Genomic DNA, 27,086 nt, shown 5'->3' with positions numbered 1-27,086 from the left:
CCCCCGACGATGCTGTGGGCAGGGTGGAGAGACAGAAATTAATCAGACACCTGTACACATCTGTCACATGAGTCCAATCTACATAGGTAACATTGCATGGCCTGAAAAGGAAGATCCCTAACATCTACTGAACAGGGTACCGATGTAGGGCATGAAACACAGGAAAAGGAGTCTGACATAGCACCCAGGCCCTGGGGACAATCCAGCACTGCATCTGCACCACACAGCGTTGGCGAAAATACCGATGACCAGGGACCATATCCATGAACTTGAGACACATGCTGCATAGGTAATGCTGAAAACATGCACAACATGACTCTGTCACTGCACATTGCGTGTGTGTCCAGACACATCACACACTGCCCAGACCCAGCAAGTGGTAATCAGTATTTAACACATAGGCATTGCCCGCCCCAACAAGACCCTACACGAGGCAAATTGTTGAGACACAGGTGGCACCAACATCTCATAGTCTGGGTGATACACACAGGGGCAGGCAAAAAGCAAGATTGGACGCCAAACAGCCAAGGTGCGCCTGTACAAATAATGAGGTACCAGTGCCCATCCTCAGATGAGTATAACAAGACACACAGGCACTGGCAACTGTGAGTATGAAGAAGGACAATCAGGTCAGGCTGCACAGTGGACACCTGTACAAAATAGCACGTCTATATACATGGTGACAGGGGACAATGGCACAGAGCACAACTTACGCTGTAGACACTGACAGTGGCCACGTTTATGATGACACATACACCACTGAGGAAAAGGTGCCCCAGGGGACAGTAGTGGGCACGCAACTACATGCTACTGAATGGTAATGACTGCAACACACGTCACCATCCCTGCACTATGTGTATCGCACACTCATGCACATCATGTCACAGGCCACTACATGGGACATGCGCGCTGTAAGGCATGACACATGAGAGACCAACTCCCATGTCTGGAGTCAGCATCAGTGCCAACTGACATGGAACCCACATGCTGTGAACTTGACAGTGCACAGGCAATGTCCCACAACCTGTTACACACCACCCCCACACATGATGCTACAGACATTGTTCCCGTGGACAAAGCGCCAGCCTACATTACCCTGTGAAGGAGTGACTACACACAGACCAGGGAACACATTGCAAGGAGGGGAAGGGTGGCAGGGGCACAGCGCTATACTGGGGCAAACAGGATCTGCACAGCACCTTTAAACCCTGCCAGTGAATTCATGCTACTGTGCCCTTACAAATGCCGGTGACACACAACAAACACACATGTACCTACCCCCTTCCGGCTGCTGCATCGCCTGTAAGCGCCTCTCCAGGTCTGGAAAGACCACCGGCAGCACACGCCTGTGGAGGTGGCTCAGACGGCGGCGGCCGCGGTTCTTGTGGCTCTCAGGTGAGTCCCCCAGCAGGAGCCGTGCAATCCTCCGCGTCCAGCACCGGATATCCTGCCAGCGTTTCCTCACCTGGGGCAGGCTCCGCCTCCGACCATCCACACCCCTCACGGCACTGACGGCGGTCAGCCAGATCTGCTCCTTGGCAGTGGCGCCTACCTGTGAGGAGGAACAAGTGACACCACATCAATACACCAGCCACATGTCACAGAGAGACATATGGGTACAAATTAGCTGGTTACAACAAGGCATGTCATGCAGCCAACGCATTGCACCTTTGTCATAGGGACATCATCCCCTGGTGAGGGAAAAAGCAGTACGTGCCACAGTGGGTACACAGGTGGAATGATGGCAATGTCACAATCAATGATCAAGGCTCACACTGTGCATCACACCCACCCCTCCTGTCTCAGGGCACTGCTGTGAGTGATAGGCCCCCACCCCTCCTGTCTCAGGGCACTGCTGTGAGTGATAGGCCCCCACCCCTCCTGTCTCAGGGCACTGCTGGGAGTGATAGGCCCCCACCCCTCCTGTCTCAGGGCACTGCTGTGAGTGATAGGCCCCCACCCCTCCTGTCTCAGGGCACTGCTGTGAGTGATAGGCCCCCACCCCTCCTGTCTCAGGGCACTGCTGGGAGGACTCTGCACACACCCCTCCTGTCTCAGGGCACTGCTGGGAGTGATAGGCCCCCACCCCTCCTGTCTCAGGGCACTGCTGTGAGTGATAGGCCCCCACCCCTCCTGTCTCAGGGCACTGCTGGGAGGACTCTGCACACACCCCTCCTGTCTCAGGGCACTGCTGGGAGTGATAGGCCCCCACCCCTCCTGTCTCAGGGCACTGCTGTGAGTGATAGGCCCCCACCCCTCCTGTCTCAGGGCACTGCTGGGAGGACTCTGCACACACCCCTCCTGTCTCAGGGCACTGCTGGGAGTGATAGGCCCCCACCCCTCCTGTCTCAGGGCACTGCTGTGAGTGATAGGCCCCCACCCCTCCTGTCTCAGGGCACTGCTGGGAGGACTCTGCACACACCCCTCCTGTCTCAGGGCACTGCTGGGAGTGATAGGCCCCCACCCCTCCTGTCTCAGGGCACTGCTGTGAGTGATAGGCCCCCACCCCTCCTGTCTCAGGGCACTGCTGGGAGGACTCTGCACACACCCCTCCTGTCTCAGGGCACTGCTGGGAGTGATAGGCCCCCACCCCTCCTGTCTCAGGGAACTGCTGTGAGTGATAGGCCCCCACCCCTCCTGTCTCAGGGCACTGCTGTGAGTGATAGGCCCCCACCCCTCCTGTCTCAGGGCACTGCTGGGAGGACTCTGCACACACCCCTCTTGGCTCAGGGCACTGCTGTGAGTTCTAGGCCCCCACCCCTCCTGTCTCAGGGCACTGCTGTGAGTGATAGGCCCCCACCCCTCCTGTCTCAGGGCCGTGCTGGGAGACATCAGGCACCCCCCCCTGGGGCCCCCCCGACAGTACATGGCATGTGTGATACACCTGGACGCAATGGCAGAAGTCACAGTCACCACATAGGGACAGTCTGTGGCAGTGGCCTATGCACTCACCTGATACCCTGGTCGCCCATACAGCATGGAGTACTGTGGGAGGATCACATCCAGCAGAGCCATGTTCTCCTCCAGGGTGAATGGCTGTGTCCTCTCCACAGCCCTTGACATGGTTCCAGGGAATCAGTAGCAGCAGCTGGGTCGACGAATGCAAAGATGTGCAGGCAAGTGCTCCCTCATGGGACCTGGCTGCCTTATATGTGCCCTTCTGCCCAGTCTCATGCACAGGAGTACAGAGAGATTGGTCACTCACATTTGCATCCTATGTTTCCACCAATCCCTACAAACCTAGCAGTCTGTGGGTTCTCTATCGGTTTCATTCTCCTGCATGATGTCAGCCCCACAAACACATTGCAACAAAGTAGACAAATTCCAACTGACTTCTGCTTTGCACCTTCCAGAACAATTTCGAATTTTGAACTTGGTCTCCATGACAACCAGCATGCATGTAGGCCTTAATACTTGTCCCCTATGTAATTTGGAGCATCACACACAGGTACGGTGCGTGTGGGGGCCCTAGGGCACCCCAAATGCATGGCAACGGCCCGTACATGCATGCCTACGCTCTCCATCACTATGGGTCTGCACGCGTATGCGTACCCGTAGTGGTACGGACCGTACACTCGCATCTACGCTCTCCATCACTATGGGTCTGCACGCGTATGCGTACTCGTAGTGATAGTGAGCGTAGATGCGAGTGTACGGTCCGTACCACTACGGGTACGCATACGCGTGCAGACCCATAGTGATAGTGAGCGTAGATGCGAGTGTACGGCCCTATCACTATGGGTCTGCACGCGTATGCGTACCCGTAGTGGTACGGACCGTACACTCGCATCTACGCTCACTATCACTATGGGTCTGCACGCGTATGCGTACCCGTAGTGGTACGGACCGTACACTCGCATCTACGCTCACTATCACTATGGGTCGGCACGCGTATGCGTACTCGTAGTGATAGTGAGCGTAGATGCGAGTGTACGGTCCGTACCACTACGGGTACGCATACGCGTGCAGACCCATAGTGATAGTGAGCGTAGATGCGAGTGTACGGTCCGTACCACTACGGGTACGCATACGCGTGCAGACCCATAGTGATAGTGAGCGTAGATGTGAGTGTACGGCCCTATCACTATGGGTCTGCACGCGTATGCGTACCCGTAGTGGTACGGACCGTACACTCGCATCTACGCTCACTATCACTATGGGTCTGCACGCGTATGCGTACCCGTAGTGGTACGGACCGTTCACTCGCATCTACGCTCACTATCACTATGGGTCGGCACGCGTATGCGTACTCGTAGTGATAGTGAGCGTAGATGCGAGTGTACGGTCCGTACCACTACGGGTATGCATACGCGTGCAGACCCATAGTGATAGTGAGCGTAGATGCGAGTGTACGGTCCGTACCACTACGGGTACGCATACGCGTGCAGACCCATAGTGATAGTGAGCGTAGATGCGAGTGTACGGCCCTATCACTATGGGTCTGCACGCGTATGCGTACCCGTAGTGGCACGGACCGTACACTCGCATCTACGCTCGCCATCACGATGGGTACACATACGGCAGCACTCCCACAGTGATTTGGGAACATGCACAGGCCCTCTCAGCAGCAGTACGGCGGATTTTACACATCACTGTGGTGATAGGCGACACACATGTAGGAATAGGGCGGACATACTTGTCCATGGATGGACATACTTGTCCAGGAATGGACATCAAGGCATCGTCTGTGCATTACCACATGTGTGGGGCACAGGTGTCACAGGCTGTGATGTGGAACATGCCTCCTGAGTGGAGAAGGCACCAGATGTATGATGAGATGTGTACATGTGTACTGTGTGAGGGTGCAATGTGTGCCAGGCATGCCCTTGACTCCTTTGACATGTGTGCATGTGGGACTGCGCACTTGGGGTGAGCGTCACTGGCATGGCACGGACACCAACACACGGAAGTGTCCCATGATGCCCGGTACAGGGGTCATGACACATGACTTATCACTACCCACAGTGCACAATGTGACTATGCCATATATGTGTCCGGGATTTACATCAGGTTGATGTTGTAGCACCCTCAAAAGCTGCAGCCGTTGCAGCAACCAACATGTGGCTGTGTGTAGATTGTCATTGCACACTGTTCCCAACACCATGCCACATGTGTTCTCGGATGTGAGGTGCACATGTATGCAAGGGACACGGAGTAGCGTGACAAGGCCATGTCAGCAAACTCACAAGGAATGTGTGGTGAGTCATGACATGTGCACCTTCATGGCAAGGTGTGTGGGCTGGACTAGTGTAATGTCATGTGACCTGTGGCTCAAGTGTTCCGCTGCCAGTCTCTGCAATCGGCATCACACTTCTGCTGATGTGTGGGTGTATGTCACTCCTGTCTTGCGTCGGGCAGTGCACTTGCACTGGGACACAGCTATTTCCATGGCGTGGCATGGGGAGGTTCTCAATCACCGTGTGTAGCTGGGTCTTGGAAGGAGTGTCACCTTGCATCCATACGTGTCCTGGGCATGTAGCACATGCCTGACTCCCTATGTGGCATGTGTGTATTGCCAGATTTACATGTGCTCAGTAGACATGAGTTGTTCTCGTAGTGCACTCACTCTTCCTTGTCACTTCCAAATTACTGCAGAGCGCCTCCTGTTGCCCGAAGAATTCCAGACTTGGCCACCATGCAGGAGAATGACAGGATCCGGCTCTACCGCTTCACCCAACCGTTGATTCTGGAGCTGACGGCGAGACTGGCACCACACCTGCAACCGCAGCACAGGTATCCTACGGCACTGACACCCCAGCTGAAGGTAATGGCTGCCCTACATTTCCTTGCCACGGGTACCTTCCAAAATACCATAGCTCATGTTGGTGGCATGTCCCAGAGCATGTTCAGCGGTGTGCTGCATGATTTCTTGGAGGCCATGTTGATTCACCTGGATGACTTCATCAAGTTCCCAACCCCTGAACAGATGACTGAGGTCAAGCGTGGTTTCTATGCCCTGGGAGGGATGCCCCATGTCATTGGGTCCATAGATGGGACACATGTAGGTTTGGTACCACCACACGCACGGGAGGTGGCGTACCGCAATCGGAAGCACTACCACTCCATCAATGCCCTTGTGGTGTGTCTGTCCAACATGGTGATTTCACATGTCTGTGCTCGTTTCCCAGGATCAGCACACGATGCCTACATCATGAGGCGTAGCGGGATGCCTGATATGATGATGCAGCTGCGCAACGAACGAGCATGTGTTGTTGGTGGGTACAGTCTGTCTGTCCTGTATTCTGTTTGGCCGAGCAGCACTACCGCTTCGCCAGTTCTAACGATATCCATGTGCTTTCCATTTAGGGGACGCTGGCTATCCCAACATGCCTTGGCTGCTGACACCTCTCCGCAACCCCATCACGCCGGCCCAGCTCCGCTACAACACCGCCCATGGCCGGACAAGGCGAGTGATAGAGAGGACGTTTGGCATGCTGAAGAGCCGATTCCGGTGCCTCCACAAGACCGGCGGCGCACTCCCATATGCCCCGGCAAAGGTTTGCAAGATCTTCATGGTCTGCTGCATGCTGCACAACATGGCAGTTGAAAGAGCTGTGCCACTCATCCTGAATCAACATGACGAGGACCATCCACCCGTGGAGGACGAAGGGCTTGGCAATGGGGCTAGTGATGTGGAGGATGTGGAGCCGCAAGAGGACATCCGGACTCGGCTCATACGCGACTTCTTTGCTTAGTGGTGAGTACCAGTGTCTGAGTGTGCACGCCTTGGTCCCCGTGTGGCATGTGTTGTGATGCGTGTCTCCACCTGCATGTATGGCACGTGAGTCAGAGGTGTGCGTGGGTGTGTCACTGGAGTGATGGTGGCAGTGATGGTAGTATTTCCCCACTCATAATTGTGACCTAGCATTTTTTCATCCATACATGTGTCGAGTCAATGCACATGCAAGTGGCTGTGCTTTTTGTGGCTGACTTCTTGTGTGTCTCTCTTCCCCAGGTACCTGCGCATGCCGTCTTCTGGTTGCATTGTTGTGGCACTGCTATTCCTCATGGACATGGCATCGTGGGCTGACTCAGCGTTACAGGCACGGACACGTTTGGAAGTCTCCATGGGGTAAGGGATGCATCTGGGGTGTATTGGGTGTGGCAGTTGTTCACGATGTGTGCACACTGCCCCGGTCGGGGTTTGGTTCCTCTGCAGACATGTGGCATCCCCATGGGACACAACATGCAGCTGGGTACACCTGAATAGATGGGCTGCCTGGTTGTCAGTCATCAGTGATGGGATAGTGGATTGTGATGAAGGCATCAATGTGTGTGACACTGCCCTCGGACACATACGGTTAACATTGTCTTGACATGGCGTGGGACTTCCACATCAGCGGATGTATGGTGTATAGCAGTCTCTCCGTGAGCAGCTGTGGGTATTTAGCTGTTAGCCGACACTGGTGTGCCAGTTCCATGGCTATCACGCATTTGTGCTGCAGAAGGGGGGTGCCAGTGTTTGAGCCACATGTTACTCCACATGATGTGTTCATGTGTACTTCAAGTTGCCTCTGCAATCCCAAAAACATGACTATTAAAGGTGTCCCTATGCCTCCAAAGTGCCTCTTCTCAGTCAATGCTGGTGTGTTGGCACGGTGCATCCTGCATGTCTGGCATGGTATTCCCTGATTGTGGCTATGTGTCAATGTGTCGAGTGGCAAGATGCAAGCTGTGTGTGTGTGCTGAGACTGTGTATTGGGCATGAAGTCCATGACTGTGTGGGTAGTGTGACATGTGCCATCCCCATGCATCCAACGTTGTCCAGGCCCCCATTCTCTGCATCCACTGGACTCAAGCTTGCAGGACATGGTTCTGCCACCTGTCTACACGTACCTGGGTGCCCCCCAGGACACGGGCCAGGATCCCTGAACTCTGCGCATGACCGTTGCTGTACTCAATGTGTCTGTCAGCATGGTTGTTCGGCCACCCCCTCAGCTGGTTCTGACCATCACGGGTGTGTATGGTGCTCCATGTCTGTCTTGCCTAATAAACTGTGACCCATGTGTCCTGTGCCAGACTCAGGCCCCAGGGTGTGGATGGTTGAAGTGAACAGATGACTCAGGCATGTTTAGACTGTACAAGACACATGTTAGGTAATAATGATACCAGCAGGCATCTACTCTTAATAGTGTGATTTATTATTGGGGGGGGGGGGACAAAGTGAGGGGCTTTCCGGGATTAGGGAATCCAAAGTTCAGTAGGGGAGTTGGTGTCCTTGCCATAGGAAATCCTCAGAGTCCATGCCACAGTCTTTGTCAACATTGGTCAGCCAGTGACCAGCAGGGCCATGTGGCAGAGAATGTCTCTTGATGCTGTGATGCTGTTGCTCCTGTGGGCCAGGTGCCAGGCCAGGTGTCCTGGGAGATGGTGATGTAGCAGCCACCCTCACGGTCCTTTCCGTGGACGACCCGGCTTCCTGCGGGGAACCTCAGCAGCAGGCCGTGACGACGTCTGGGATGCTCCGTCGGATGTTTCCTCCTCCTCCTCATGATCCCTCCCTGTGGGTGGTGATGTTCTCCGCCTTCTGGCACAGGGAGGGTCGGCCATGGTGTCGGCCATCCGACGGAGTTCAGCGTGAATCCCCTGGGACGCCGTCACTTGCTCAGCCTGTCTGTCCTCCATCCTCCGTTGGTGTAGCTGTAGACAGGCTATTAGCTCCGCATGTTGCTGGGCCTGCTGGACCTTGATCCCCTCGAGGACGGACACAACCTGGGCCATGCCCGTGGTGTCCTGCCGGTATGAGTCCAGGATGTTACGGACATGGGAAAATACCGGATCCCCAGCCAACTGGTCAGGCTCGCGCCTCCGCCGTCCTCCACTCCCACCACCCCTGCCCACTTGCGTCTGGCCTGCACTTGTGGGCACATCGGGTCTCCGGGACCCCTGAGGGGTGGCATTGGCGTTGTCGCCTGCCTCCTCCTGGGTGCCCGGGACACCGTGTCCCTCCTGGCGAGCCTGGCTGCATTGTGGTGTTGGGGCAGGGATCCTGGGTGTCTCCTGGGATGTGGCAGGAGTGGGGGTGGTGGTTGGCACGGTTGTACCTGACGCAGGTGCTGCAGGTGGTTGGACACCAGAGGGGCCAGGTCGGTCGGGGTCGTCCGCAGAGTGGTGAGAGTGGTCGCTGCCGGTGGGATCGGTCTCCTGCAGATCCGGGTCCTGTGAGTGTTCCCCCCCAGTGTTGGGGGGTGCAGCACGACGTTGACCTGTGTGTGAGAGAGAAAATGTTAATTTTGATCCATGCAACATCCATGTTTCATCCGTTACAAAGTTGGCACATTTCCTCTTGGAATTAGGATCTGTCTTGCATTCCACTCACAGTGCACTTGTGCATGTGAGTGTCCCTTGGGCACCAATTTGGCCCCTTTAACTATGTGTGGCACAGTCTTACTTGCTGCGTCAAGTGTGACTGCAGTCAGCAGTGGAGTGTGCATGTGTGCCGAGCTATGCATTTGCGCCTTCCTTGTAGCACTGTACATGTGCACATGGAGTGGATCCACACACTTATATGATGCAGGTGGCTGTCCTTGTGCTCGTGTACAGGTTGTGACATGGCCCTGCGTTTTGCCATGATGAAGAGGGGGGGTTCTGGCACTGGCCACCCTTGTCTACATGCACGCAGTCCACCTGCTGACGAGCAGACATTCCCACACACCACAGGACTGATTTGCTCTCCCTGTGTCTCCCTCCTTCTCTGTCCCCCTCTCCCTCCCTCTCTGTCCCCCTCTCCCTCCCTCTGTGTGTCAGCCTCCTCCCTGTGTCCATCTTCCTGTGTCTCCCTCCCTCTCTGTCCCCCTCTCCCTCCCTCTCTGTCCCCCTCTCCCTCCCTCTGTGTGTCAGCCTCCTCCCTCTGTCCGTCTCCCTCCCTCTCAGTCCCCCTCTCCCTCCCTCTGTGTCCCCCTCTCCCTCCCTCTCTGTCCCCCTCTCCCTCCCTCTGTGTGTCAGCCTCCTCCCTGTGTCCATCTTCCTGTGTCTCCCTCCCTCTCTGTCCCCCTCTCCCTCCCTCTCTGTCCCCCTCTCCCTCCCTCTGTGTGTCAGCCTCCTCCCTCTGTCCGTCTCCCTCCCTCTCAGTCCCCCTCTTCCTCCCTCTGTGTCCCCCTCTCCCTCCCTCTCTGTCCCCCTCTCCCTCCCTCTGTGTGTCAGCCTCCTCCCTGTGTCCATCTTCCGGTGTCTCCCTCCCTCTCTGTCCCCCTCTCCCTCCCTCTCTGTCCCCCTCTCCCTCCCTCTGTGTGTCAGCCTCCTCCCTCTGTCCGTCTCCCTCCCTCTCAGTCCCCCTCTCCCTCCCTCTCTGTCCCCCTCTCCCTCCCTCTCTGTCCCCCTCTCCCTCCCTCTGTGTGTCAGCCTCCTCCCTCTGTCCGTCTCCCTCCCTCTCAGTCCCCCTCTCCCTCCCTCTGTGTCCCCCTCTCCCTCCCTCTCTGTCCCCCTCTCCCTCCCTCTGTGTGTCAGCCTCCTCCCTGTGTCCATCTTCCTGTGTCTCCCTCCCTCTCTGTCCCCCTCTCCCTCCCTCCGTGTGTCACCCTCTGTCACCTTGGCCCAGCTTCCTGGGCACACACTGTTAGCAGATCTTTGAGTGGCCCTTGGCCTGTTGATGTGAGTTTGTTTCTGATCTCCAGGCACCCATTTTGTCTGCTGTGTGTCTGTGCGCTGCTGCTGTGGTGGTGTGTGCTGCCACTCTTTCACACTGTTGGCTGTTCATTAGCTGCTGGCATGTGCAAAACAGTGCCTTCACCCCCATGTGTTGATGCAAGGCGTCCGCCATTTGCTGGCAAGTCATTCCTGTGTTGGGACACAGTGTTTGTCTGGCTGTGACCTAGGCCATATGGGCAGAGGGCATTGTTGTCTGCTTTGGAGTCGCACTATGTGATTCTTGGTGCCCAGCCTCCCGCCATCCGGGTTACCGTGTCATGTGTTGTTGTCTTCTGTGGCCTGTGACTTGACATTGTCCAGCTGGGTGCATGGGGCATGGTGGCAGCAGTGGCATGTGCCTGCTCATGGAGTGTGGTTGAGTAATGCGATGGCTTGTGGTGGTTGCGTGCCTGTTATTAATTTTGGTTGTGGTTGCAGTTCCCCCCATGTGAGGTGCGTTGTTTGTGTACTCACCCGGGTCTCGGAGTCCTTCTACTCCTTCAACTGCCTCCACCGGCAGTATGGCCATCACCCTCTCCTCCCAGGGATGGTACTGTACGGCTCTGCGGGAGGGCCCTCCTCCGGTGGCGTTGGCCTGGTCGTGTTCCTCCTGTCTCTTGGCTCTGACCCTCCTCCGCAGATCGTACCACCTGTTCTGGCAATCCTGCTTGGTCCTCCTGGTGTCCGCAACAGCATTCACAGCATCGACGATGGTCTGCCACATGGCTGTTTTGGCTGCCTGGCTGGTGCTTCTGACCAATGTTCCAAAGATCTGTGGCTCGACTCTGAGGATTTGATCAACAAGGACCTCCAACTCTCGGTGACTGAACTTTGGATTCTTGGTAGTGGGCATGGTGAGGGGTGTGGGTGGGGATGGTGTGGGTGTGGGGGGTGTGTGGATGTTGGGGGGGGGTGTGGATGGTTGTGTGTGTGTGAATGTGATGAGAGGGTGTTTGTGAGGGTGGTCGTGTGAAGGTGTGCAAGTGTAAGATGTGGTGTCGCTTGTAGTCTGGTTCTGTGGTGTCTGGCAGCAGTGGGTCTGTTGCAAAGGTTCATGGTTTGTGTGTGTGGGCCCTTTTCATTGGTCCATGGGTGGGTGTGGCAGTGTTTGAATTTTGGGTGGGTGTGTTATAAGGAGTGGTGGTGTATTGGGCCTCTGTTTGTTTTTGACAGTTGCAGGTCAGTGATTGTGTTATTTTAGTGGTTGTTGGCCATGTTTAGTGGCTGTGTGCCTTTCGAATGGTGTATTGTTGAGTTGTTTTGTTTTGTCCTTGTTGTGTACGTGCGTTTTGAGCGTGTGTACGGTGTGTACATGGGCCATTTGGTTGTACGATTTGGTCCTTGTGTGTGGCTTTGTACGACTCGTACATGCGGTTGTGATGTTGGGGCATGGGGTGCGCTCCGTACTTAGGAGGTTGTGTTGGGGGTGCGCCAGGAACGTACTGGGGTGGGGGTACAACAGGAACGTACTGGGGTGTGGGTAGACGGGGCTATGACACGTCCTGGGGTGGGGGTGTGGCTCGCACGTACTGGGGTGTAGGTACACGGGGGGGTACGACACGTACTGGGGTGGGGGTACGACTGGAACGTACTGGGGTGTGGGTAGACGGGGCTATGACACGTCCTGGGGTGGGGGTGTGGCTCGCACGTACTGGGGTGTAGGTACACGGGGGGTACGACACGTACTGGGGTGGGGGTACGACTGGAACGTACTGGGGTGTGGGTGGACGGGGCTATGACACGTCCTGGGGTGGGGGTGTGGCTCGCACGTACTGGGGTGTAGGTACACGGGGGGTACGACACGTACAGGGGGGGGGTGTCCATGGACGGTGGTACGACACGTACTGGGGTGGGGGGGTGTACATTGACGGTGGTACGACACGTACTGGGGTGGGGGTACGACTGGAACGTACTGGGGTGTGGGTAGACGGGGCTATGGCACGTCCTGGGGTGGTGGTGTGGCTCGCACGTACTGGGGTGTAGGTACACGGGGGGTACGACACGTACTGAGGTGGGGGTACGACTGGAACGTACTGGGGTGTGGGTGGACGGGGCTATGACACGTCCTGGGGTGGGGGTGTGGCTCGCACGTACTGGGGTGTAGGTACACGGGGGGTACGACACGTACAGGGGGGGGGTGTCCATGGACGGTGGTACGACACGTACTGGGGTGGGGGGGTGTACATTGACGGTGGTACGACACGTACTGGGGTGGGGGTACGACTGGAACGTACTGGGGTGTGGGTAGACGGGGCTATGGCACGTCCTGGGGTGGTGGTGTGGCTCGCACGTACTGGGGTGTAGGTACACGGGGGGTACGACACGTACTGAGGTGGGGGTACGACTGGAACGTACTGGGGTGTGGGTGGACGGGGCTATGACACGTCCTGGGGTGGGGGTGTGGCTCGCACGTACTGGGGTGTAGGTACACGGGGGGTACGACACGTACAGGGGGGGGTGTCCATGGACGGTGGTACGACACGTACTGGGGTGGGGGGGTGTACATTGACGGTGGTACGACACGTACTGGGGTGGGGGTACGACTGGAACGTACTGGGGTGTGGGTAGACGGGGCTATGACACGTCCTGGGGTGGTGGTGTGGCTCGCACGTACTGGGGTGTAGGTACACGGGGGGTACGACACGTACAGGGGGGGGGGTACGACTGGAACGTACTGGGGTGTGGGTGGACGGGGCTATGACACGTCCTGGGGTGGGGGTGTGGCTCGCACGTACTGGGGTGTAGGTACACGGGGGGTACGACACGTACAGGGGGGGGGTGTCCATGGACGGTGGTACGACACGTACTGGGGTGGGGGGGTGTACATTGACGGTGGTACGACACGTACTGGGGTGGGGGTATGACTGGAACGTACTGGGGTGTGGGTAGACGGGGCTATGACACGTCCTGGGGTGGTGGTGTGGCTCGCACGTACTGGGGTGTAGGTACACGGGGGGTACGACATGTACTGGGGTGGGGGTACGACTGGAACGTACTGTGGTGTGGGTGGACGGGGCTATGACACGTCCTGGGGTGGGGGTGTGGCTCGCACGTACTGGGGTGTAGGTACACGGGGGGTACGACACGTACAGGGGGGGGGGTGTCCATGGACGGTGGTACGACACGTACTGGGGTGGGGGGGTGTACATTGACGGTGGTACGACACGTACTGGGGTGGGGGTACGACTGGAACGTACTGGGGTGTGGGTAGACGGGGCTATGACACGTCCTGGGGTGGTGGTGTGGCTCGCACGTACTGGGGTGTAGGTACACGGGGGGTACGACACGTACTGGGGTGGGGGTACGACTGGAACGTACTGGGGTGTGGGTGGACGGGGCTATGACACGTCCTGGGGTGGGGGTGTGGCTCGCACGTACTGGGGTGTAGGTACACGGGGGGTACGACACGTACAGGGGGGGGGGTGTCCATGGACGGTGGTACGACACGTACTGGGGTGGGGGGGTGTACATTGACGGTGGTACGACACGTACTGGGGTGGGGGTACGACTGGAACGTACTGGGGTGTGGGTAGACGGGGCTATGGCACGTCCTGGGGTGGGGGTTCGACTGGAACGTACTGGGGTGCACCTAGACGGGTGGGGGTATACATATACGGGGGGTACGTGTCGGACGTACGGGGGCTGGGGGGAGTGTTGTGCGCGTATGCGGGCACATGTCTCCATGGTTGCTGTAGGAGTTCGGTGCGGACGGTGTTTTTTCCATACGGTTGTAACCTCGGACGCACGGGATGGATCGTGATTCCTAGGTCGGACTTGGTTTTTCACGTTTGTAAGGTAAATCGTCCGAGGACGTGTCGGACACATTTTCCGACCCGGGGACGTGTGGGGAATGATTCCCAGTGCGGTTCGTATGGACTTTTTACCATGCGAATCGTGATTGCCAGTTCGTACGGCACTTGTACGATTCGTACGGCAAAAAGACCCGATACGAGTCGCACGGGGGAATTTTTTACCGGATCGTGATCGGCACCATGGTGTGTTGTTTTCTTTGCTCGTTTCAGCAACAGCGCCAAATGTTTTAGACATAACATGGTAGCAGAGCTGCAGCTTTTCTACACAGTAGTATTATCATATAGACTGTGTGGCAAAGAGAAGAATTCTGGCAGAGACGCCAGTCCTGGAACAAACGACTGAACAGCCTGACATGCAGTCATGGAGCCTTGCGTAAACTGAGTATACACTAATGATGCGGACCACCTCACTACATAAACCAGGCTTAGGGTCTGTTTCCAATCCCAGAGATCACTCATATATCCCTGTGCTCACACAGTAATGATAGGCCTAGACAGATAGATAACTTACCATGATGAGGATGTTTATTTAATGCAGCCTGATAGTAATTCTAATTACTTCGCTTAGTTTCATTTGACTAGTGATAGCAGCACATTTGCGTCATAATAGACTATGATAGCTTCAATAAATGTATTGGAAACTTTCTTCATATCTTTCTTTTGTTTACTAAGGGCATGCATGAGTCAGTTTCAGAAGGTGAGTATCTGTTTCTATGGTACCTTTGGGGACTAGAGGGTCATGCTCTAGGTTGCTAAAATCACTTGCTACTCTGGAGAGGTTAGCAGTTCCGGTGAGGCACTGTGAGCTAGCCAGGATTTGGGGGACAGATACTGACTTTGTAGAGAGACTCAGTCCCTACATTCTGACATCCTGTCATCCCAGGGCACAGTTCTGCTAACCAGCAGAATCCCTGCAACACGTTACCATTCTCAAAAATTACCACAAATGGTATATGTATAATGACCCACTCTATTGAATGTAGATTTCATTGCCATTTAAAAAAAAATATATTTTATGCAATGCTAATTCCTAATTGGTGTAGACACAAATGCATTACATACTATCAAAATGCTCAATGCTATCGCTTTTGTTGCTTCTATAAGTAAAGTTCCATATTTAGCCTATTGGTTTTGAATGTTATGAGATCCAAAGTACTAGACCTTTATTATTAAAGACTTTGCTAGCGAAGGAAGTGGGTATGCAAAGAATCTCCAGTATTGCTCCTGGTTATCTAAAACCGTAAGGGTTAGCCCTGCTGTGCGGTAGAAAGACCACAATATTAACTCTTCACGGTCGGCTCAGAGGGATATCTTGCAAATCAATGATGTTCGGTGAAGTTTGGCTGATTGTTTTCCGGTGATTGTAATAAAAAGAGATGGGCCTCTAAGAGCTCCAATATCTTCTAGAAAGTACTGATACATGATGGACAAGTCAACCGTGTGGCATGTAGGAAAGCAAAGGGAGTGGAAGTAGTACCTGCATGTAAGGGATTGCAAGTTGTAAATTGCATTCAAGCTACTTCGTACTGTACTTGTAAAGGAGATGAATGTTATTCATCCATTGTAATAGAAGTTAGCTTGGTGCCAATACAAAAGAATACCTAAAAAACAGAGTTGTGTTAAAAAACAGTAGTACAGATAGAAATCTCCTCAGTGCTCGCTTTCACGTGCCAGAGGACTTATATAGCTATTTCTATATTATAATGTCATTTTTTCTGTAGGATTAGAACTAGCGCTATCACTTATGTAATAATATCCTTTTTAGCTGGCAGCCATTTTCTCCCCCTCACACAGCATTGACCATGTCGTTGCAGCTTCTCCGTTGAGTTCCTGTCTGTTTGTGATCTTTTAATCAACTGAGCATTTGATTTATTGAATATTTTTAGATAGCTATATGGTGGGACACATCAGACATTCAGGACTATGCTCTGGATTGAATTGTTTCCTTTATGAAGAATTACACTGTGGGACTGATTCATGAAAAGATGAACATTTGCTCCTGTAATTTTTATACTACTTTGCAACTTTTTTGACTTTTCAGGATGCTGCGACATACGCTGGTTCCCAGGCATGTTTCAGGAAAACTTTTTTAACCAAAGCCTAGTTTAGACAATCCAGAGATGGGTGTAAGTGAAGAGGTTCTTTCAGAATTGGGGGGCATATTTATAAGAGGCTTGCGTCACATTTGCACCACGCAACGTGATACATGCGTGACGAAAACCTGTAAGTCAGCATTTTGAAGCCACACAAACCCACTTTGCATGGCTCTGAGTGGCTTCAAAGATCTACAGCAATGCACCATTAAGTTAACAAACAATTCTATGCTTATTGAACAACCTACTTCTGTTTTACATGGAGTCTCATATTCCTCGTCTGTGTACGCCAGGGAGAAACAGAAGGTGCTTCTTCCAGGTTGCCGTCTGCGATTCACCTTTATTTGTAACAGAAGTGACACTTTGTGATCTATTCACGAAGGACGTGGGGAAAGTGCATTGAAACTCTTCGCCTTTGCCTCCATGTTCTTGTATTGCTTTTCTTTACTTAGTTCACCTAGTGCACATTTCTGGGCGTACTCTGGGGAAAGTCAAGAGACCTTTAAAGAGGCTCGGATTCATGCTCTGTGGACTGCTCCATAGTAGAGAACTCCACACGGGGGAATGGGGTCTCCTGTGTAAATGCACACGTTTTTCATGCAGGAATAATATTTTCCCCGATAGAGGATGTCCTTTCCCTATACCCCCAGCAAAACTGTCGGTGATCCGTTTGCACTGCCAACTTGGGAGTTCAGCCAGCCTTGCGGAGTAACACTCCAAACATTTCAAGAGCGGAAAGAGAATAGAGGGAGCTTGTGAATGCACACAATTGGACGTTTGTGGGGCGAACCATGCCTTGTTAATGCCCTATTCTCACCCTTTGAGTTGGAATTAAGGGGCGTATTTACAAACCCCTATGCCACTGGAGCATCACTTTTTTTGATGCGCAGGTGCGCCATTTCCCATATTTACAAGGTGGCGCTAAGCCCCTTAACGTGGCTTAATGTCACCTTGTAAATAAGCCCCTTTCTGCACCAGTCCACTGGGACAAAGGGGCGAGCAAGGGGTGTTGCAGTGGGTGTTTCACTGCAACAACCATTGCTTTTTGATGTTGCCCTAGATTTACAAGCCTGGGGCAGTGCCAAAAGTGAAGGTCAGGAATAACTTCGCTAGGCAGCTTTTTTAGTGCCAGTGCTAAGTGAAACACAGGAGAGAGCAGTATTTTTGTAAATACGGCGCATTCCTGCATTTTGAAAATGTCGGAGCGCGGCGTTGCCAAATTTAGCGTAACGCCGCGCTCCAGCATTTTCTCGTAAATATCCCCCTAAGTGCGAACATCACCACACCTGTGGCCAAGATCTCCACCATTCTAAATAGGTTTATGCATGCCAGAAATTTCTTTATGAATTTCTGGCAGGTGTAAGAAATGTACATTTGATCGCAACCACCTGTTTACAACCAAAATCCCCATTTGAACAGACCCCTGAATATTTAAATACACTCACCTTTTCTAAACCAGCAAAGAGCTCAAGACGCGCTTTTTTAGTCATGCTTTACATGTACAACGCATCTCTCATAACTGCTCCTACATTTTATAATAATGTGATTTAATACCGTAGCTTCATTCTTTCTTTCAGGCGTGATACACCATAACACTGAAGAAAATAAGACTTATGAGCAATAACTGATGTATATTTTTGTATAGATAGATTTTTACGGTGTTGCTATGGTGTTGCTTCTGCATATTCTCTATTGTTTCTATGTGATAATGTGTCTATTTCAAAGGTGGATGAGTATATATACCGCTTATGTAGGGATAAAGTAACTCTCATATCAATGTTTTAGATCAACAGAGATGATCTGAAGGGTGACTCAAACCTTTGGAACAATGATTCAAAAGCCACCTCTAGCTCCTGATCAAATAATGCCAAGGTCGACTGTAATCAAGATGAATTACCATCTGTCGATTTGTCTCTTTGCCTGAGCGGAATGAGTTGGCATGGACGGAAAGGACAGTTTGCAGAGGGCAGGTGTCACCGAAAAACACCACCATGATTGGCACAACTCGGCTGGCCAACCACAAAGTCAAGGACTTGAGTGTGGTCAAAGTCTAGCAGTGACATTGCTGCAAAGAACATCTCTTTTCAACCTTATCAGCATAAAACACTAAACACGCACCAGATTCAGGAATGACTTGTAGGGGCGCAAAAAACAAGTCTCATTCATAAACGTCACTCCACATCTAAGTGCATGATTACAAATAATATTTTATTGTTAAGTGAAATAATTCATCGGGCAAACTTTTAAGTTCACTTTTATGCTTTCAATGATATTTTTACAAAGTGTGCTACAGCATGCAGAGATCATCAAATTAAGCATTAGAAACAAATGTAAAAGGTCGTTGGTAATGTATGCTATTAGCTCCATAAATATAATGTTTCCAAGATTCTACTCTATAGGAAAATTATGAGAAGTGTGTAATACCCTTCTTTTAGTTACATGCCATATGCATTAGTGGTTGATACTCTTATTTCATCTGGATATATTTGGATTATTTCAAACATTATTGCAAATAACTCTCGCCCCAGTAAAAATGAATAGCTGAAGTGATTCAATTGCACAATAAATAGTTAAAAACATGATTCCAACAGAGACAATTATTAATGAAATTGCTTATGGATAACCGGGCTTAAATGCATCAACCAATGTGATGTGTATTTGTAAAGCGAACTATCGCTAGCGAGGGTATCCTGGCATCGTAGCACAGCAATGTAGTTCTTTGATTTGCACCGAATGTGATTTTAACAAGTCAGGAATTACTTTTGGCCCCCTTAACAAAAGCAAATTTACCTAAACAGATTTTAAAAACATATGTTTATTGACCTAGCTTGTTCAGGCTGGAACCACGCCAGAGATGCTGCCTCTAACTACCTAAGAACATTGATTTGTACAGAAGAACATGTGAACACAGACTTTATGTGAGTACCATGCCTACTTTACACTACTGTAAACAGGTCCTACACAAAATGCACAACACAAATACACTATGAGAAAGTACCTCTTTTCGAAGGATCACTCCCATTTTGTTTTTTGCTAACTGCTGTTGCTGTTTTTTTAATTCTGCACATGAGGTACTGCAATACTGCCCCCAGTGTATGTGCTCTGACCACTTAAACATGGTATAAATGTTTAATCCACAGTTGGCATATTTAATCTCCCAGTAGGGCCATAGTGTATGATGCAAAAAATACACCATTGGAGTAGATGATGTGCCACCCACGAGGCTGGCAAAGAAATCATGGCTTCAGGCCTACAGGTGTAGCCTGACTGCTGCGGCATTTAAGCCTGCATTGAAATCTATTAAAATAACCTTTTTTGATAGGAAAGAACCCTACTGTTAATTCCTAAAAATTAGGTACGCCGTGAAGTCCACAAAGTAGGGTGCATTATTTGAAAGTGGTACACACAATTTTAGTTTTGGCAGATTCCTCCTGTGACAAGACCGAAAAAGCAATTTTCAGTCTACGGGGCTGCAACTGATCCTATGAGTAAAACTAAAGCATAATTATAATACCATTTTCCTAATTCTGGGATGGGATGAGCTACAGAAATGACTCAAACACTATTTTAGGATAAGTAACTTTTAAAAAGTTAGTCTTTGTCTACCTGAAACTCCAGTAGGCTAGTCAAACCGCAACCATACAAAACTACTCACTTTGTTGAATCATGATACCTATCCCCAATGGCACCTTCTCACCTCTCAATTCTCATTGCACAGACAGTAAAATCCACCTAAACAAATTCTGCAAACACTCACTCGTTGTTCACACTATGTTGACACAATAATAATGTAATAGAAATGTTAAATGCACAGGGGAACTGATGCTATTCGCAAAAAGAGTGCTTAGAAAATGTAAATGCTCCACAGACCCTATGTAATCCCTTCACTTGTTATATGAAACAAGGTCTAGTATTTTTAAATGCTCTTGAAAGAACTTGTAACCTTACCCTATGTCCTGTTCCTTAGTACCTAGGAGTAATGTAGCTGTACAGCATGCACTACACAAAATAAATGAATATACCATAAACGTTAGTATCCCTTGCTAAAAAGCAATCGTTTTCTGTGCAATAATAGTAGTAGATGAGAGTAGTAGGAGAGGAAGGGAAGGGGATGCTTACCAGTGTGGTGAGGATGCTCGCTTCGTAGTTGATGCATTAGACTTTGAATGTGTCAGTGGTTGATGATACAGTAAGCCAATGGAGTTCTATGTTGCTGAGTGAGATTCTCATCTCCCTATTACGAAAGGATGTCCTTGGCACGCCCCTTCTTAATAGCGAATCGCACACCCTATTTTGCGAGTCGGTAATAGGTTACCAATATGCAAAATAGGGCTTGTACATAGCATAACCCTTTTTAGCTGTCGCATATGGCCCGTTTTTCTGTTTGTGACCACTAAAAAAGGGTTGCACTTCTGGCCCATGATGTTTAAGAGCTTCCAGGGGTGGAATAAAATATGTACAGTACCCTCAGGGGTCAGTCGCGGCAGTAGGGAGTTACAGTCAGCAAGTAAATCCTGCTGGCCTGGACCCTCTTTCTCTAACAAAAATGAAGTCAGTGTTATGAATCGGCAGAACAGCACACTCCCTTATTGGTTCCGACCATCCACCAAACATGAAAAAAACAAAGAAAGAATACTGGTGGTGTTAGAGCTACTGCTTGTCCATGGATGCCATTTAGGGGTCGCAAGAGGGCACAACTGCAACCCCTGGCATGCCCACTGGGACGCCTGGCTTTGCTTTTGTGACACCTGGTCTCAGTGGTGGCAAAGGTAATGCCATGAACAGAAGGTAAACAGAGCCCTGGTCAGTGCTTAATTTGAGCCGGAGCTTTCCGGTGCTGAGCACCGGCACTTAATTGGTTTCCGGTGCTCGGCACCAGCACCTAGTTGTCAACACCACACTTACGGCAGTCTGCCACAAGGTGGCGTTGCTCATGTAATTTAGTGGGGAGAAGTATAAGAGCTGTTTAGGGAACAAAATACATTAAAAAATTACTAATACCTGCCTCCCCAGACATACCTTTAGATTTGGGGACCTGGAATAATCTGAACTGTCGCATTTGCATGCGAGAGAGATGGTTAGTAGGTGTTTTGGCAGCGATGACAGGGGCGATGGATGGTGCAAGCTGCAGTGGCCTCCTGGTCAGAGCCCTGGCACTTAATATTTTACAAATTAAGCACTGGCCCTGGTAAACCTGGTTTAATTTCTGCAGTTCCCACTTCCACCTGGGACAGCAAACTTTTAATTCAGCTAATGCAATGCACGCTTGACTGAATATATTGAAAAATTAAACTCAATGTAAACACGTTCACTATTTTTGTTATTGTAAAGACAAGTTAAATGATGTGTTCTGTGATTTCCATGGGTGGATAATGTCATGCAAGTGATCTTAATGAAAATGTATAAACTCTGATAAGGAATAAGGTAACATAGCTTACATTTAAAATATTGTCTTCATGGATTAATACAGTGCCAATATATTTTACTAATGGGGTATACACTAGAAGAACCAATAAATAATTATTTAAATTATTTGGGTTACCAGTGTTTCCTCTTTGAACAAAAGCATGTGTTTTCCTGCAGTGAAAAAGAGAAATGTGTAATGTTTCTATCACATGAGCTCCCTATTTAAATTAATTAAAAAAGAAAATAAGATGGAGAAACAAATATCATAACATCATTTCCATGGAGTACATTTAATTACTCCAGCGCATTGGGTCCTAATCCGAGCAAATTAGGTTATACAGATCACATTCATGTATCATTCCACGTCACAACTGTATTTAATTTCTTATTTCATATCTGGTTGGGACTCTTAATTTTTTACATGGGTTAAACTAACAGGTTACATATACATTAGACAGATACATTAGACATATATACAACATATACAAATAGACGAAATCATTTCCTAGACCCCAATCCTTTGTAAAACAAGTGTCTGTACATTAAGTTCTGTCACTGTCCACTGTGAGGTCACCCTACTGTACAGATGAGAAACACAGCCACAAACCACGGACCTCAGACTGGGAGGCTTTGCATGTTCCTCACCAGGTTGTGTAAAGTAAGTCTAGTGGGGAAGATGCGCAGGACAGTTTGTCCGAGAGGGCCAGCCAAGCAGTCATGCGCACTTAAGGAGTGCAAACCACTCCTTTCCCTGCTCTGGCCAGCCCTGCCCTGAGATCCACTCACTTCAATAGGAAAAATAAAATCATAATAATAATTACACGTTATTATCATTTTATTTTTTCCTATTGAAGTCAGTGGGGCGACGCTCCTCCGCGTTAGCGGTGGAGCCGCCACTGGATGTCACTTTTGCTACCACAGTCATTTTGGTGACTCGACCTCCGTGTGCGTGTCTCCTTAAATTCTGTCATTGCCTACAATATTCTACTTTAGGAATGTCATGCATTGGTTTGTAAATCCTGGGGGTTCTTGAAGAGACTGTTGTGGTGGATCCAATAGCTGAGACACTTATTAATAAATGTATTTGACATTCCCCCTTGCTGCCAAGGTATTCTATACTTCAATGTCAGACAGCGATTACTCCACTTAAAAGTCATCAGTCCTCCAATAACTATTTCACCCGGTCTTGGCGGGAATAGTATTTTGCTTTTCCGGTGCTCAAAAAACCCTTACCAGAATACAAAGCAGGCTAAAGTAGTTTGTGCTTTCACTTACCTAAAATGGGCGCTAGCTAACCCCGTCTTTTATTTTGGTTTTGTATAAGGCGGGCATCACTAAGCTTTCAGCGGTTTAGCTTCACGTATATTTAACATGCGCATGTTGAACATGCACATCTTTCTCTGGGCAAACGCTGTTATCAATAAATCACACTTAGCACGGTTAATATAATGGACGCTGTGACCTCTAAATTATATTAGCCCTAAATTCACTAATAAATCAGAAAAAGCTGTTTTAAAATATAACTATTTAATGCCTCTGAATTTAAATTTCCTTTTCACCATGTTTGTCTGCATGGAACTTACTCTATCAACTCACAAATCATTATTATTATTTTTTTTTAAATCATATCACAAAGATGCTTTTAAACCTTATTTTTACCTTGTCACATTTGCTGTGCATTCAAAGACAGAGGTCAAATGTCAGGCTATGTCTTCTGACACATTTCTGCTTATTCTGTTAACATGGAGAGAGGTGTTTACTTTTTTTCTCTGATTTTAAAGTTAGAGGATTTTTGTTAAGTGAACTATCTGCCAATCTAGCTGGGGTACATGGAGAGTAAAGGATGTAAAATGTCAGGTTTATTTTCTAACGCACAACATTTAAAAACTTGTAAAATATCTGCACAGGTATTTCAAAATATATAGGAAAGCCAAAACAAAGCACATATTAATAGGATCAAAACAAAGCGAAACACTTTACTTGGTGATGTGAAAATGTAATTATTTGTTGAAAACTGATTTTAACACATTATTGTTTGTGTGCCGTATAGTGTTATCAGTAAAACTACATGTCAGCCTGAATGAATGTTGTGGCCATTTCAATGGAAAATGAACTGTCTGTGAATGATGGTGCGCTCCCACACTATACTAAAGTAATATATGTGCAAAGTGTGCTCCAAAATGCACCATCAGCTACAAACCGCCCCCATTCAACTCTCCTGCTGTATGGGGGTGAATCTTTTGTTGTACTAGTTATTTGTGTGACTCTTGGATTTTTAACAATCCCTATGACTTAAGTGATGTAACATTGATGCCAGCACCCACATTCTGAAAATCATTCCAGCACCACTGCCCTCATAGTATTTCCCCTTGAATTGTTTCACAGTAACACCAATATACACAAATAATAAGCAAAAACCACCCCCTCCGCATAACTGCCCATAACAATAAATAACATTACGTTTCAAATTAATTCCTTCCAGTAAATCCAATTAAAACCTCCTCAGTGTCACAAGCAAAAATATCTCACTTAATGCATTTGAAAGTAAAAACTCCTCATTTCTCACAGAAAAACTGTATAACCACCAAGGAATATAATATGCTGTTGGAAGTTTGACGCATCATTGCTGCCTCTTATGGAGGGGATGCCTTGTAATGCATTTGTGGTTACTGTACTTGCAATGCCATAGTTAACATTGCACAAACTTCTAGAAGGTTGTAGTTATCTTTCTGCTCAGAACATTGACTATCTCTAGTTCCAGGGGCCACAGTACTAGATCCAAGACAGGCAAGTCTGCTAACAATTCATTTGCTTGAAAAACAGATTTGTAGGGGTGCTGGATGGCCAAGATAAGATGGCAGACATGTTCTATGTCAGTGGCACATCACCTAAAATCATGTAGGAATCTTACTAACTCTCTTGCATCCTCCCACTGGCGCAGCGGACCCAGATTCCATCTGGGCAGACATCTCTCAGCTACACATGCTCCCCTACCAGATAGTGTGTCAGAATGGGCCATAGGACTGGAGGGCAGACCAAGTGCTTGCTCCATAGTGCCTGCTTTGGAGAGCTCGCCCCAACTTGTGGTCATGCTCAAAGGGGCCTGTGTATTCCCAAGTGGCAGGCCTACTGACTCCAGTGGATCTAGGAAAGCTCTGTCTGGACCCTAAAGAAAGCCCTGGGAGGTGCCGATACAGCAAGACTGCAGCCTTGATGGGGCCTGTTGCATCCCAGTGACTGAGGTTTCACGTCCATTAACTGCAAGTTTTGCAGCCATGCTCAAGAGAACAGTGCTGGATGGACCAGTTTGTGGGTTTTCTAGGGTGTTGCCTGGGAGAAGTAGAGGGAATCCTTGGTGGTCACCTGAGACTCTTGGCTTCTAGCCAGCTGGCTGCATAGATGACGATGTAGCTCCACATGGACATGTCCATTCTAACAGTGGTTTTGAGGTGTGGATGATGAAGGCAGGGAAGGGTTATCTAGGACCATGTGGTTGGACCTCCTACAGCCTAGTTGAGAGAGGGTTGGTGACCCTCCTGCAGTATAGTTGAGAGAGGCACACATGGGTGAAAAGAGGCAGATGGCTACAAATAGTGAGTGACAGACCTCTCTTTAGTATTGAGAGCCCTGGAGGAAGACCTATAGAATGGGGTCATAACCTTTGGTTCATAGGGTTTCCTGAAGAAGCAGACTGTCCCTCAATGACTGGATACTCACATGGATGCCATCAAACACACATTTGCAATGCATCATTACATAGAGGGCTCACTGTGCACAGGCAAATAAACACCCACCCCGTGCATGCCTTGATGGATGATTGCCTAAACATTGTTTATTAGAGCCCTTATTAGAGGGGGAGGTTATTTAGGACACTTTACATCCTCCCAGGTCACAATCTCCTTATTGCAGCAGGTATGTTAGCCCTTGAGAAATACAGAACTTTTCCTTCTAATAGGTCAACGATCAAAGTACTATTCAAGGGTGAAAAGGGATCACTGTCATAACATCACCACGAGGGAAGCTTTTCCTTATGGAAGGCTTCACACACTTACTAGTGGCATGCATCATCATAGGCAACCTCTCCCAAAACTGGTGGGACAGTGCCACAAGGGTGCACTCAACCTCCTGAAGTTGAGGGCTAAATGTTCACTGTTAAAAAGGGTAATGGTAATTAATGAGGCACTGGCTATCTGGAATAGAGTGGATGGGTGTGAAATGTGTCCTTCACAGCAGTGGTATCCAAGTGTAACGGGATGCAGTCCTGGTGGCCCACAGTCTCTACCTTCTAGCTCAATGAGGTCTTTTCTTTATGCACAATAAGTTGCTTGTAATTCATTTAAGGCACAGCTATGCACTCTTGTTCCTCTTAGTTACCACAGCAATTTTAATGAACAGCAGATGCTTCTTGTGTGAAAGTGTGAATCAGGGGGTGCTGGGGTCAGGGGGACCAATCACATAATTATACTTTGTGCAGCTTCTTTGTTTCTCAACTACAGTAGCACGTGGCATACTAACATTCCATGCAGCACTGCCTGTATTAGGCTTGGAGGTGGGTAGATTACAAGGCCCCCATGACATTGAAGCCATAACGAAGCAGTATCAATAATTTGAACCTCTTATGACTTAGGTCCATAGGAACGCCAGGCTGACTAGTGTGTTAGGACTTGGAGTATTAAAGGTCTCAATGACAGGATTAGGCAGGGGCGCTCCTTTTTTTTATCCAAGCAACTCTCACATGAAGATCAGCTCCTTTAATGTGTGTTGCTATGCTGCATTGCATGAAACTTCGTACATCTGCCCCAGAATGTTTCATGACTAGAAAGGAGAGAATTTCAAGAGTTGGTGGTAAATATTCTGTAGTGTTCTATGAGGCTTCTGCGGCTCCAAATCTATTTTCAGGTCTATAAATAATCTGATTTTAGAAGAGAGAATAGAAATAGGGACCATCTTGTATTTCTTTTATAAGACGTTTCATTAATTTATGGTTAAGCAAACTCTTATTGTCTGCCCAAACACTTAGGGTGTGTATTGCTCCAAGTAGGTAAGGTTACTTGCAACGCCCTCTCCTATCACCTAAAGCTCATAATCATGATTTTTATAGTTTTTATTTCTGTAGAGAGATAATGGTTTGTGCATAAAACAATACTTG

This window comes from Triturus cristatus, chromosome 6 (assembly GCF_964204655.1).
Source record: "Triturus cristatus chromosome 6, aTriCri1.1, whole genome shotgun sequence".
NCBI lineage: Eukaryota > Metazoa > Chordata > Amphibia > Caudata > Salamandridae > Triturus > Triturus cristatus.
Note: the sequence above shows the minus strand (reverse complement) of the source record.